A 12,280-nucleotide genomic window follows, 5' to 3' on the forward strand; every position below is an offset into this window, starting at 1 on the left:
ACAAAAATCCGTATTTTTCTAGTCTGTAAATTCAAGGATTCAAAATTAACGGGCGACGAGAAACTTCTCGAACTCCCTATTTATCATAAAAACTCGACCGTTCGAGTTATCTCTAATTTTATCTAGACATAAGAAACGCGTGTCATAAACGTTCACAATAACATCAGCAACTGTCGACAAAATCAGGGAGGCGTACGGGCATGCGCGCCCATACGTCACGATCAGCTGATTGCCAATCAGCTGATAGAAAAAGGTTGCGAGGAATCGGCGGCCAATTGTACGCGGCGCCATGAGGTCACCGCTAAACAATTAAATTAATTGGCCCTCGCAACGATGGGGCCCCTCGATAAAAGGGCCGACCGCCGAAAAGTCGGGGCAGTCCGCTGTTCTTTTCGATATCACCGCTTAGTTAAACCGCATAGTAAAACCGCTTATAACGACCGCTTTTTCTCTTGGACTTTCGCAATCTCTTAGACAAACCGCTGTGCCATCGCTCGATTATCTGAAATCAAATTAACTCTTCAGCTTTGGACATTTATCTTTATTTTTTCTATATTATACGTGTGTGGTGTCAAAATAAAAATTTCAAAAAAACACAAAAAAATTACGTGGTGTAGAGTTCTTTAGCTTTAATTTACTGTCTGTGGTCGTCCAGGTGACGCGCTCTCAAAACTCGTCGTTATTGCGGCAATCCGCATTCACCCGCGAACAAGAATGTATGAATATGGTCCACACACACGTATATTTTTAGATACAAGCTTAATAATCCGAATTACAAACTAGAAATATACGCAAAGAGGTCTTTTTAAAGTCGAATAAATTTTTAATTATTAATTGGATCGCCTTCAATCATTAGGATTATTTTCATAACTTTTGGAGAACTAACCAAAACTGTTGCGAGAACTATTGGAACTCCTCAAAATAATTTCCCTCCGTACTTAGAAAATTTAGGCAACGAGGTCTCTTTAAGGGGTTATACCTAGTCAGCAAGTCGAAAAAAAAAACGTATTTTTGGGGAATATCAAAAAAACTGTTAGGTATTCTTATTTCATCGATTCTTTATCATAATATATATCTATCAAAGAAGTTTTCATAATTTTTTCAATCAAAAATATCGAGAAATGTAGGCACAGATGAGTAGTGAACGAAGGGATTTTAATTTTGATGAAACCTTTTTTTTTATTAACAAAAGAACGAAAAGTTTTAACATGAAAAATTCGTATTTTTGCGTCAAACGTCTGTCACATTGTCAAAAATCAATTTTTTGTAAAATCCTTTGTTCACTGACTAGATCAATTCATACGAAAGCTAAATCCTTTTGAATTTTTTATTTTTTATTTCAGATGATCCAGCTCCGAGCAATCTTGCTCACCGCCAAGCGCCTCCGAAAAAAGATGTTTCTGGAAAATAGCTACTGTGCCTACATTTCTCGATATTTTTAATTGAAAAAATTATGAAAACTTCTTTGATAGATATATATTATAATAAAGAATTGATGAAATAAAAATACCTAACAGTTTTTTTTTAAATTCCCCAAAAATACGTTTTTTTCGACTTGCTGACTAGGTATAACCCCTTAAATAACTCTTTGAATAACTTTTTAATTATATTTATTTTAATTATAAAAATTATCAGGATCTCCTAAAAATGTACACAGGGATTGCAATTAATCATCAGAACTAATCAATGTAATAATTTTTTTTAAGTTTATATATTTTTTTGTAATATCAAAAATTTTTTATTTATTTATCAGGAACTCTAGTACACATTAAAATGAAACAAATGTTTTATTCAGAACTATTCGATCTTTAAATCGAGTGTGAAGTTAGCACCCCATTTTTTAAATGTTATTATAATGATGTTAATCGCCGGAACTCTTTTAATTTTTAATAAGGAACTCTAAAACTCTTTAAAAGGAAGCTGGAACTCTAATCAGAACTATCAGAACTTTCAGTCGAAATTCTAACTTCACATCCCCCTGTTGCTCTCGATTCTTGGGTCCACTTTTCTTTTTGAGCTGTCTATCACGATTGTCAAGTGTGACAGAGAAAGTAACACCATTGTAGAGAGCGAACGAGATGACCTATCATCAAAGAGTTCCGAAGTCTCTTAGAATCGGTTTCTTTGCTTCCTCTATCCATTCGCAATTCACGAAAATGTAAACATCTTATAAAATAAAAATTGATACCTTTATTTTTAATTTCATCGGTTTGAAAGTAATTTTAATGAATTAAAGAGATTTTTCCCTCCGAATGGGTCTCCACCGTGGTGGAGGGGCTTACGGTCGCATCCGGGCCCACCCGTTAAGAGCTGGAGCCGGGTGCGACCAACGAAGAGGGATCCCCCCAAGCCAAGGTGTTAATGAAATTGTGCCGACGGCTGCGTGGCGCAGGGGGTGCTGCGTCTCGAACGGTTCCCCCGGATACCGGGCGACCTCCGGGGTATTTAACCAAGCCGCAGCCATTCGCGGCTCTGGTTGGGTGATAACGCGCATCCGCGGTTCTCGTAGGACCAAAATGGACTCGACAAACGTAACAAACAAAATGACAAAAGACACCACTATGGACAAAGTCCTCCAGGGCGTGGCTTCCTTAGGGAGCGAACGACCGGAGGAATGCAACTCGGGGGCACCTAAAACCCGAGTCAGATATAGCGGAGCAGCAAGGAGACGCTACAAGAAACAGCTTCAGAGGGAGGGAGAGGCTACTAAAGCCCAAATCCCTCCAGCTGAAGCTGATTCTAGTCCTGGGCCCAACAGCGGTGGAGTTCCGACTGTGGCGCTTAAACGCGCCCGGCCGGGGAATAACACCCCTAGCCCCATCGATACTCGCCAGGGCAAACGACCCAAGATCAATGATCAAGGGTCATATGCCCAAGCGACCAAAGGGCTTGTCAGACTAGCCCTCATTTTGGAGGACTTCCTTGACAAGAAGCTAGGAGCCGCGGATTGTGGATTGATCAGGAAAATGATTAGAGGGCGTATCCTCGAGTTACCCGAGGGTACAAAAGCTCCCACATTCGCCGGCTTCTGGGAGAGAGACGGAGCCTTTGTTTTTGTGTGCGACGACGAACAGTCGAGGGACTGGCTAAAAAGCCTATCCTCCGACCTGAAGGTGGGGGGAAACTCCCTACGTGTAGTGCCGGTCGATGAGCTGCCTAGGCGCCATCGAGTGGTGGTACACGTGGAGGAGCCAGACTTGTCTGCTGAGGAAGTCTTGAGGCTCCTCGGCAGACAAAACGCAAAACTGGCGACCGGAGATTGGATCGTCACCAGGGGAGCGTGAGTAGGAATGCTACGAGCACCCACTTCGCCTGCCTGGTTGGGGATCAATCTCTAGACGCCCTGAAGTCCTGCAATTTCAGGCCCAGCTGCAGTCTCGGACGGGCATCCGTTAGGCTGCTCGAAAGGGAGTGCGGCAAGAAGCTTGAATCCGTGGAGGGGACACCAGGGAGGACTGCCTAAATATGACGGTCTCCACGGTACCCATCACCCAAATTAACTTGCATCACAGTAAAGGTGCCTCGGCTATCCTTGCCAGGAGCACTACTGCGATGCACACACACCTTGCCATTATCCAGGAGCCTTGGCTCCTGAATAATGCCATCAAAGGTTTGGGCGGCTGTGGAACTATTTTCAGAGTCTGTTCGAACCGCAAACTAAGGACATGCATTGTAGCAAAAGGCCTTAATATCACTTTTCTGCCTCAGCTTAGCAGCGAAGACCTAACTGTCGTCCAGACGAGCATCAACCTGGAAGAGGGGAAGACAATGGACTTACTCATAGGGTCAGTATATATATGCCCTACGATTCCTGCGATCCTCCACCTCAGGATAATGTCAAGAACCTGGTTGCCGAGGAGGCAGGACTCGAACTCCTCCTGGGCTGTGACGCTAACTCCTACCATGTTGGTTGGTGGAGCTCAAATATCAACCCGAGAGGGGAGAGCCTGCATGATTTCATCCTGGAGAAGGGACTTATCTTCCTAAACAGAGGTACAGAACCTACCTTCATGGACGCTAGAAGACAGGAGGTAATCGATATCACTATTTGTACCAAGGGCGTGTCTGAATTGGTAGGAGACTGGAAGGTCTTAGACGAACCTTCAGGATCCAATCACAGGCAGATACGCCTCACCCTTTGCTAGCAATCTACGATCTTGCGGAGGCGGAATCTTAGGAAAACGAATTGGGACGGCTTCAGGCTAGACTTGAAGAATAGACTAACTACCGTTCCAACCAGATTCCATAACAAGGATAACCTGGAAACTGCCGCGGCTTGCTTAAGTAACGCTATCTCGGATGCCTTTGAGGCAAACTGGCCCCTGAAACTTATACGGTCCCAGACCAAAGTCCTCTGGTGGAATAAAGAGCTGTCAAATCTCAGATCCGAGACCAGGAGACTCTTTAACAGGGCAAGAAACTCATGTTTGTCTTCGCACTGGGAAGCCTTTAGGAACGCCCAACGCAGGTATAGTAAGGAAATAGTCAGAAGTAAACGCAGCAGCTGGAGAGAGTTCTGCGAAAGCATCAAGAGTGCTCCAGTGGCCTCCAGGCTAAACAGAATACTCAGCTCTGACAATCGCACCCAGTTGGGATGCCTCAAGCGTCCCGACACAGGCTTCACAGTCAACCTCACTGAATCTATCGAGCACCTTATGGAGACTCATTTCCCAGGTTTTCGAACGGTCGACAATCTTCCTACCGCCCGTGTGAGACCAGGAAAGTTTCCAAACCCAGGGATTGGTCACTAGCGACGAAGATAGTCCATTCCAAGGGCGTTGAATGGGCCGTCAAAACCTTCAAACCCTATAAATCACCCGGACCAAACGGGATCTATCCCGCCTGTTTACAAGAAGGCTTGAGCCTTTTGATAGGCCCCCTAGTTAAAGTGCTTAGGGTTAGTATAGCCCTTAGACACGTGCCCCTTGTCTGGAGTGGCACCAGAGTCACTTTTATACCTAAACAAGGCAGGAAGGGCCATATCTTGGCCAAAGATTTCAGACCCATTAGCCTTACCTCCTTTGTTTTGAAGACACTGGAGAGACAGATAGACAGCCATATTAGGACATATCCCCTTACTACCTGACCGCTGGCCTTTTCTCAGTATGCCTATAGGGCGGGCAGATCCACGGATACTGCCCTTCATCACCTTGTGAGCAAGATTGAGACACTGGCGACTGGAGGGTATGCCCTAGGACTATTTCTGGATATTGAGGGGGCATTCGATACCACCTCATATACAACGATCAAAGAGGCCATGCACAGACATGACATCCCCGAAACTCTGATCGATTGGACACAAAGCATGCTATCGGACAGAGTTTTGACTGTTGATTATGGAGATAAAACTTTGAGTGGTCTCCCGGCCAGAGGTTGCCCGCAGGGTGGCGTTCTCTCTCCGCTCCTGTGGTGCCTGGTGGTGGACAAACTCCTGGTCAAATTACAAGAAGCGGGCCTCATCGTTTGTGGCTATGCGGATGACGTGGCTGCAATCGTAAGAGGCAGCTTCCTCTCAACCCTTAAGGAGTTTATGGATAAAGCACTTAAGATTATTCAAAGCTGGTATCAAGCCAAAGGTCTCACGGTCAATGCGTCTAAGATCGAGGCTATGATTTTTACCAGAAAATACAAGCCCGAACCCATAAGGCCTTTGAGGCTCTGGGGCAAAGAGCTACCATACTTATTCAGTAAAATACCTGAGGATCCATCTTGATCCCAAACTAAGCTGGAGATTTCACCTTGAAGTCAAACGCAAGAAATTTTACACCTCCATGTGGGTATGTAGAAGGGCTGTAGGTTAAACGTGGGGCATTAGACCCAGAATTGCCCTCTGGATCTACAAAGCCATTCTACTGCCCCGTCTCACATATGCTGCGGTGGTCTGGTGGCCCAGGGTGGAGAAAGTGGGGGCCAGGAACCTACTCAGAAGTCTTCAGGGTTGTTACCTTAGGGCGGCGATGTGGGCCATGAGAACCTCCCCTACGGAGGCGCTTGAGATTGCACTCTGTCTTCCACCCCTGGACCGCTTTATTATCAGCACAGCCAAACTTTCTGCCTACAGATTAAAGTGTCACGGTGAATGGAGAGGACAGCATTCTGGTCATACCAGGCTATCGTTCCTCCATGAACACCTATTCTCTCTGCTGCAGGATAGAATACCTAGGAAATCCCAGGTCTTTAAGCTCTTCAAAACCCAGATACTTTCTAGGGAAGATTGGAGTAAACCAGAACGAATCTGCCGGCCAAACTGGGACATTTGGTATACGGATGGCTCGGGGGCGGAAGGACGATTTGGAGCTGGAGTCTACGGCTCAAGGACTAACCACAGGGAATCTTACTCCCTAGGGGAGCTGACCACGGTTTTTCAAGCTGAGGTTCTAGTAATTCTTGAGTGTGCAAACACCTTAACCTTAGTTAAAGGCACCAACAGAAATACCATATACTCATCTGCTCCGACAGTAGGGCAGCTATTAACGCTCTAGCCAAGACCACCACTGAGTCCTCGGTGGTTTGGGACTGCATGCTAGCGCTCAATAGATTAGGCGAATCCAATAGGATCACCTTAGCCTTGGTTCCCGGTCATCAGGGAATTCATGGCAATGAAGTGGCGGACGGCCTGGCAAAGCTAGGCACCCTCGAGGTCCCGGCTAGACAGGTCGTCGGCGTCCCCTTTGCTATAGGTAAAAGACTCATCAAAGAGTCTTTAAAACGGGAACATCTGGTTTCGTGGGGCCAGGTTCAGGGCTGTCGTCAAGCCAAGCTTTTGCTGAACCGACCCCTTTCTAAAAGGACGGATGAACTCCTAACCATGAGCAAAAAGAAGCTCAATATCTCCATTGGCCTGCTCACGGGCCATGTGGCCCTCAGGGCCCACTTATTCAATCTCGGCTTGGCCGATGGGAAAGACTGCCGTCTATGTGGCGAAGAAAAAGAAGACAGCATTCACATTCTGTGTTACTGTCCCCCTCTCGCTCTTAGGAGATACACACTCTGGGGTCATATGTTCGCTGAACCCAGTGTATTACAAAACATGAGGGTGGGCGATCTATATAACCTTCTTATAAGGGCCAAATTGGATCGCCACAAATAACCTCAGACAACCATGGGGTTACAGAAGATCTTTTAGATCTAGGTGACACCAGGGACTGATCTAGCCCCACCCGTCTTTCATACTACTACTACTACTAAAGAGATTTTTGCGATTAAAATGATATCAAACACGACGTAACGCACGCACGCACGCACGCACGCACGCACGCATACAGGGTGGCCCATTTTAATCCATCCAGTCGAATATCTCGAAAACCAAGCCCGGGAGAGAAATATGTTTCAGATAAAAGTTGTTTGGTTTCGAGGGGGCCATAAGATGGTACCATTGGTTTGACCTTGAAGAGTCATTTGAAGGTCACGTGAAGGTCACTTCAATTTTTTTAAATGGAACACCCTATATATTTTTGCACATTTTTGTAGCTTATCTCGAGAGCTTTCCAAAACACTATAATTAAGTACCTTTTCGTTAAGTACTTTTTGAGTTATGAGGCTTGAAATAATTTCTTAATTTTACATAAACCGTAAAATACCTTGTAAAATATTCATTTTTCGATTATCTTACCTTAATACTTTTATGTACAAAATAATGAGAGGAATTAATTGGTGTAAAGAAAACACATAGTTGTTTTTAAGAAAAAATATGGAATTGTCAATTGCAAATTACATATTTTTTCTTCAAAACAACTATGTGTTTTCTTTACACCAATTGATTCCTCTCATTATTTTGTACATAAAACTATTAAGGTAAGATAATCGAAAAATGAATATTTTACAAGATATTTTACTGTTTATGTAAAATTAAGAAATTATTTCAAGCCTCATAACTCAAAAAGTACTTAACGAAAAGGTACTTAATTATAGTGTTTTGGAAAGCTCTCGAGATAAGCTACAAGAGTTTGCAAAAATATATAGGGTGTTCCATTTAAAAAAATTGAAGTGACCTTCACGTGACCTTCAAATGACTCTTCAGTGTCAAACCAATGATACCATCTTACGACCCCCTCGAAACCATAAAACTTTTGTCTGAAACATTTTTCTCTAAAATGCTTTGTTTCCGAAATAATTGCGTGCGTTAATTAAAATGGCTCACCCTGTATATTGTGTATATGTATGACTTATACAGAATATTTTCTACGTAACTTGTTGTAACGCTGTTTTCGCGCAGCTTGTTACGCGTATGATTGTTACGAGCGACAGCGAATATCTATGACACGGAATACGAGAAAGAAGACGCAAGAATGTAATGTTTTAGTGTACGGGTACATGTATACTGACATATATTATTACACGCAAGATGGAAGAGAAGGATAGTACGAGATTGTCTCTCCTTATCACACAAACCGATTATAGCGCCGTCTGTCGCGATATCACGCAACTAATCTACTGCTTCTGAGCCTCGATCTCGCATACACACATATGAATGAAAATTTTAGACACCTAAATATTTTTTACTAGGCTTCTAAACTCATTTCTGAAAGTTCATTTATATTTCTTCATGCAATCTCGAAGAGGAAGCTATCTTATTTTATGGATATAAACTGCACAATTTTTATATTAAGCAAGTGTTGTTACGACTTGACGCTAAAAGTCGATAAAAAACTGTAATTTTTCAATTCTCTTTTGTTTTTAACATACAACCGGCAGATTCTTCTTTTATTTCTATGTATATACTTTAATCATGGAGGAACGTTTATTATTCTGTGTAATCAATAAAAAGATTTCGGTGCCCAAAATGATAATCGGTTTAGTCGATAAAACAGAGGAGTCCGGAAATCCTCTTAATTATAATATTAAAAATTAAATTCTTCAAAATTTTACTATTACATGCATTTTCTACAAAACAATAGCAAATGGGGATTTTCCAGTTACCTGCAATACTACGTGCCATTATAACTAAAACACTTTTTGCAGAGACGGAAAAATTATCGTGACCCGTATCTTCGAAACCTATTATCTCATCCTGTGATACTGTGGCGTCTTGCCATACGCCACAATAGCGTACCGGCATACTACACTGGGCGCCTACCACCAAGGCTACCAGATTGCACACGCTGCGTCCAGCGGCGGCACGATTTGTATCCCCACCACTTTCGCGCACTAAGGCATAAGCTCTCATCCGTGTACGCTCGACGTTCGGTCATCTTCGGTTTACAGAGGAAGACGGATAGATTAGCTTTTGTCCCCTTCTCTCCTGAGAGGTCTATTGTATCTTATCTATCTCTCTGAATACAATAGCTATGTGATCCTCGAAATCTCGAGCTGGCGAGTTGGCGATGCAAGTTGCATCGTTGCAAGTATCGCAGCGATACTTATCACACATAATATTTTCCTATTGATTTTTTTTATAAAAGTTTATATGTTGTTTAAAAAAGAGAATATAACATATAAAAAAACAAATTTTACATATTTTTATCTAAATTTTTATCTAACATATTTTTATCTCAATTTTTATCTAAATTTCTCCACTCTTGGCCAATATGTACGCTTTTTTATTAAAAAAAAATTTCTTTAAAAAAATAATTGTAATAAAATAATATTTAAATTTATTTTAATAGAATTGTATTTTGTTATTATTATTTTGTATTAATGTATGACGTACATCTTGTTGCTCAACGGAAACCGCGAGAAGGTGGTGGTCTCTTCCGTTAAAAAGGAAATGTAAAAAATTTAACAAATGAACAATAATAAAAATAAAATTAAAATAAAATAATAAAATAATGATAAATAATAAATAAAAATAAAAAATAAAATTATAATAAAATAATAAAATATAATCAATTTTCTAATTGATAAAAGGTCAAAAGATTATTTCACATTTCCTTACATACATACATACATACATATATATATATATATATATATATATATATATATATATATGTGTGTGTGTGTGTGTGTGTGTGTGTGTGTGTGTGTGTGTGTGTGTGTGTGTGTATGTGTGTGTGTGTATATATCTTTACACACTTATTTCTTAAGTGTATATAAAAATTTTTACACACTTAAAAATCTTTACACACTTATTTTTTAAGTGTATATAAAAATTTATTTTAAAATTATTTATCGCAGGAAGAGCCTGCTACGTCAGCATCCGCATGGACATTTAAATTGTTTTTATTAGCGGCATATAATTTATCCGCCGACATAAGAGATAAATGCTCTTCATTAATGAGCATATTTAAAGCTGTTTCTCCTCTAGTTTTTAATGCAGACTTAAACACACAAATAGCATTAACGGAAACCGTTGAAAAGCTATTACGTGTTTTCGTTTTTAAATTGTTCAAAAGAGAAAACATTCTCTCAGGATCGGCATTAGAATTCGGAAGCGTCCGAATAGTATTTATAATATTCGTTAAATTGGAATATTTAGAAACATTATTCGTGTGCCGACGTTGTAAAATTGCTTTCCACATATTGTCAAAATTTAATTTAGAAAAATTTTGTTTTTCTTCCACTGTCTGATGCTAATGCAATCCATTCTTTTTTTAAAGCATCTTCATCAAAACCGCCGAGAGTTTTAGCTACGAAAGAAACATCATCAAATGATGTTTGTCTATTATTATCGAATAAACTTACAGATGGTTGAAAAACTTGTAACTTTAATAAAAATTCATTATTTATAGGTAACCTTTTACAAATTTCTTCTGCAGCAGTCACATAAAATGTTAAACAGTTCTCTCGAACAATTTTAACTATGTTTATGTGATCTTTCAACGTTAATTCGTTCAGATATTCCTCACATTCTGATCCCAAAATAATTTCATTAATAGGTTTTTGATTTTCTTTTAATGAGAATATAATATTTGAAGAAAATGGTTTTAAATATTCTTCTTTTATAAAATTTCCACAGATTTGGAAAAGAAAGTTTTTAGATTTTGGCTGCAATAAATGGATTCTCGTTTCTGACGCTTGAAAGAATGCATTAAATGCGTTAAAAAAATTTAAAACATTTTAAAAAAAGAAAATAAGCTTTTATCTCTATGTTGTTCATCATAGATAATAAATATTTTCCAGAATTTGTTTTTTCACTCGCAACCATTTCAGTAAGAAAATATTTAATTGTATCCCAAGATTCAAGAAGTCGTTCGATGCATAAATAATGAGAAAGCCAGCGTGTGTCACATAATTTTAATATTTTGTGATTTGTTTCTTGGAAACATTCACAAAATTCGCGAAAAATAGCTGTTCGTTTTGGACTGCTATTTAAATATTTTGCAATTTTTTTTTTAAATTCATCGCAATATGCAGGCATTTTGGAACAAGCAGCATGCGCTGCTAATGCGGAGGAATGGCACGCGCATGAAAATGTTAAAACATGTGGGCATATTTCTCCCAATTTTTTTTTAAACGATAAATGTTTCCCTGTCATGACGGAAGCATTGTCGCATGATAGGGCAACAATATTTAAAAATGGTATCTGTAATTTCCACATTTCACTTTTAAATGCATTGAACAACTTTTCTGCGCTTGAATCTTTGGCATCAATATTTATTAATTTAACTAATTGCGAGCGAACATCTAATGTCTCCGGATCAACGTATCGGATAAAAAAAGTCATCCATTTATTATTAGTGAGATCAGATGTTTCATCGATAAATATCGAAAATTTTGTGTTTTGAATAATATTGACAACACAATTAGTCTCAACCGGGCATACAACGTTTGTAATAATATTTGTACATTTTGTTCGGCCCATACTCATACTATTCAACACATTAGGATCTTTTCCTATATGTTGGAAAAAATTAAGAATTTCTTTTGCCGTTTGATAAGGAATATTTTTCTCGGCAATTAATGCGGCATATCTGATTTCCGCTGATTTCTTACGCTCATCAAAAGATAAAAGTGATTCATTAATTTGTATATTTGAATCCTCATTCGAAACTCTTGTTTCAATATAATTTTTTTCTTTATTTATATGAACATTAGATTCTGCGTGACGATAGATTTGCCATAAACCGCCAGCGATAGATTTATCACAAATCGAACAAAAAAATAAGCTTGCATCATATGGCACTTCACGTAACCAACATTTAAATTGCTGAATTTCTAACCATTTTTGTTGAAATTTTGATTTACGCAATTTTTTTATTGGCGAATCAACATTATTATTATTATCAGTTAGCGTATTTACCTTAATATTATTTTTGTGACACGCAGAATCCGCATGTCTTGATAGTGTTGAATTGCATGAATAATTATTATTGCATATACTACAATAATAAAGACTATC

General features: G+C 39.6%; 1 long non-coding RNA gene across 1 annotated transcript in view; it reads right to left on the reverse strand.

Moving 5' to 3' along the window:
- Positions 1-451: 451 nt before the first annotated feature.
- Positions 452-12,280, reverse strand: part of LOC145974545 (uncharacterized) — a 59,796-nt gene continuing 47,967 nt past the window's right edge. Inside the window, exon 3 of the long non-coding RNA XR_014439727.1 lies at positions 452-502. This is a non-coding gene — a long non-coding RNA (uncharacterized LOC145974545). The remainder of the gene's footprint in view (positions 503-12,280) is intronic.

The sequence above is a fragment of the Camponotus vicinus genome, unplaced genomic scaffold (genome assembly GCF_025532165.1).
Source record: "Camponotus vicinus isolate PSW18456_S1 unplaced genomic scaffold, iyCamVici1.0 SCAF_7, whole genome shotgun sequence".
NCBI classification, from domain to species: Eukaryota; Metazoa; Arthropoda; class Insecta; order Hymenoptera; family Formicidae; genus Camponotus; species Camponotus vicinus.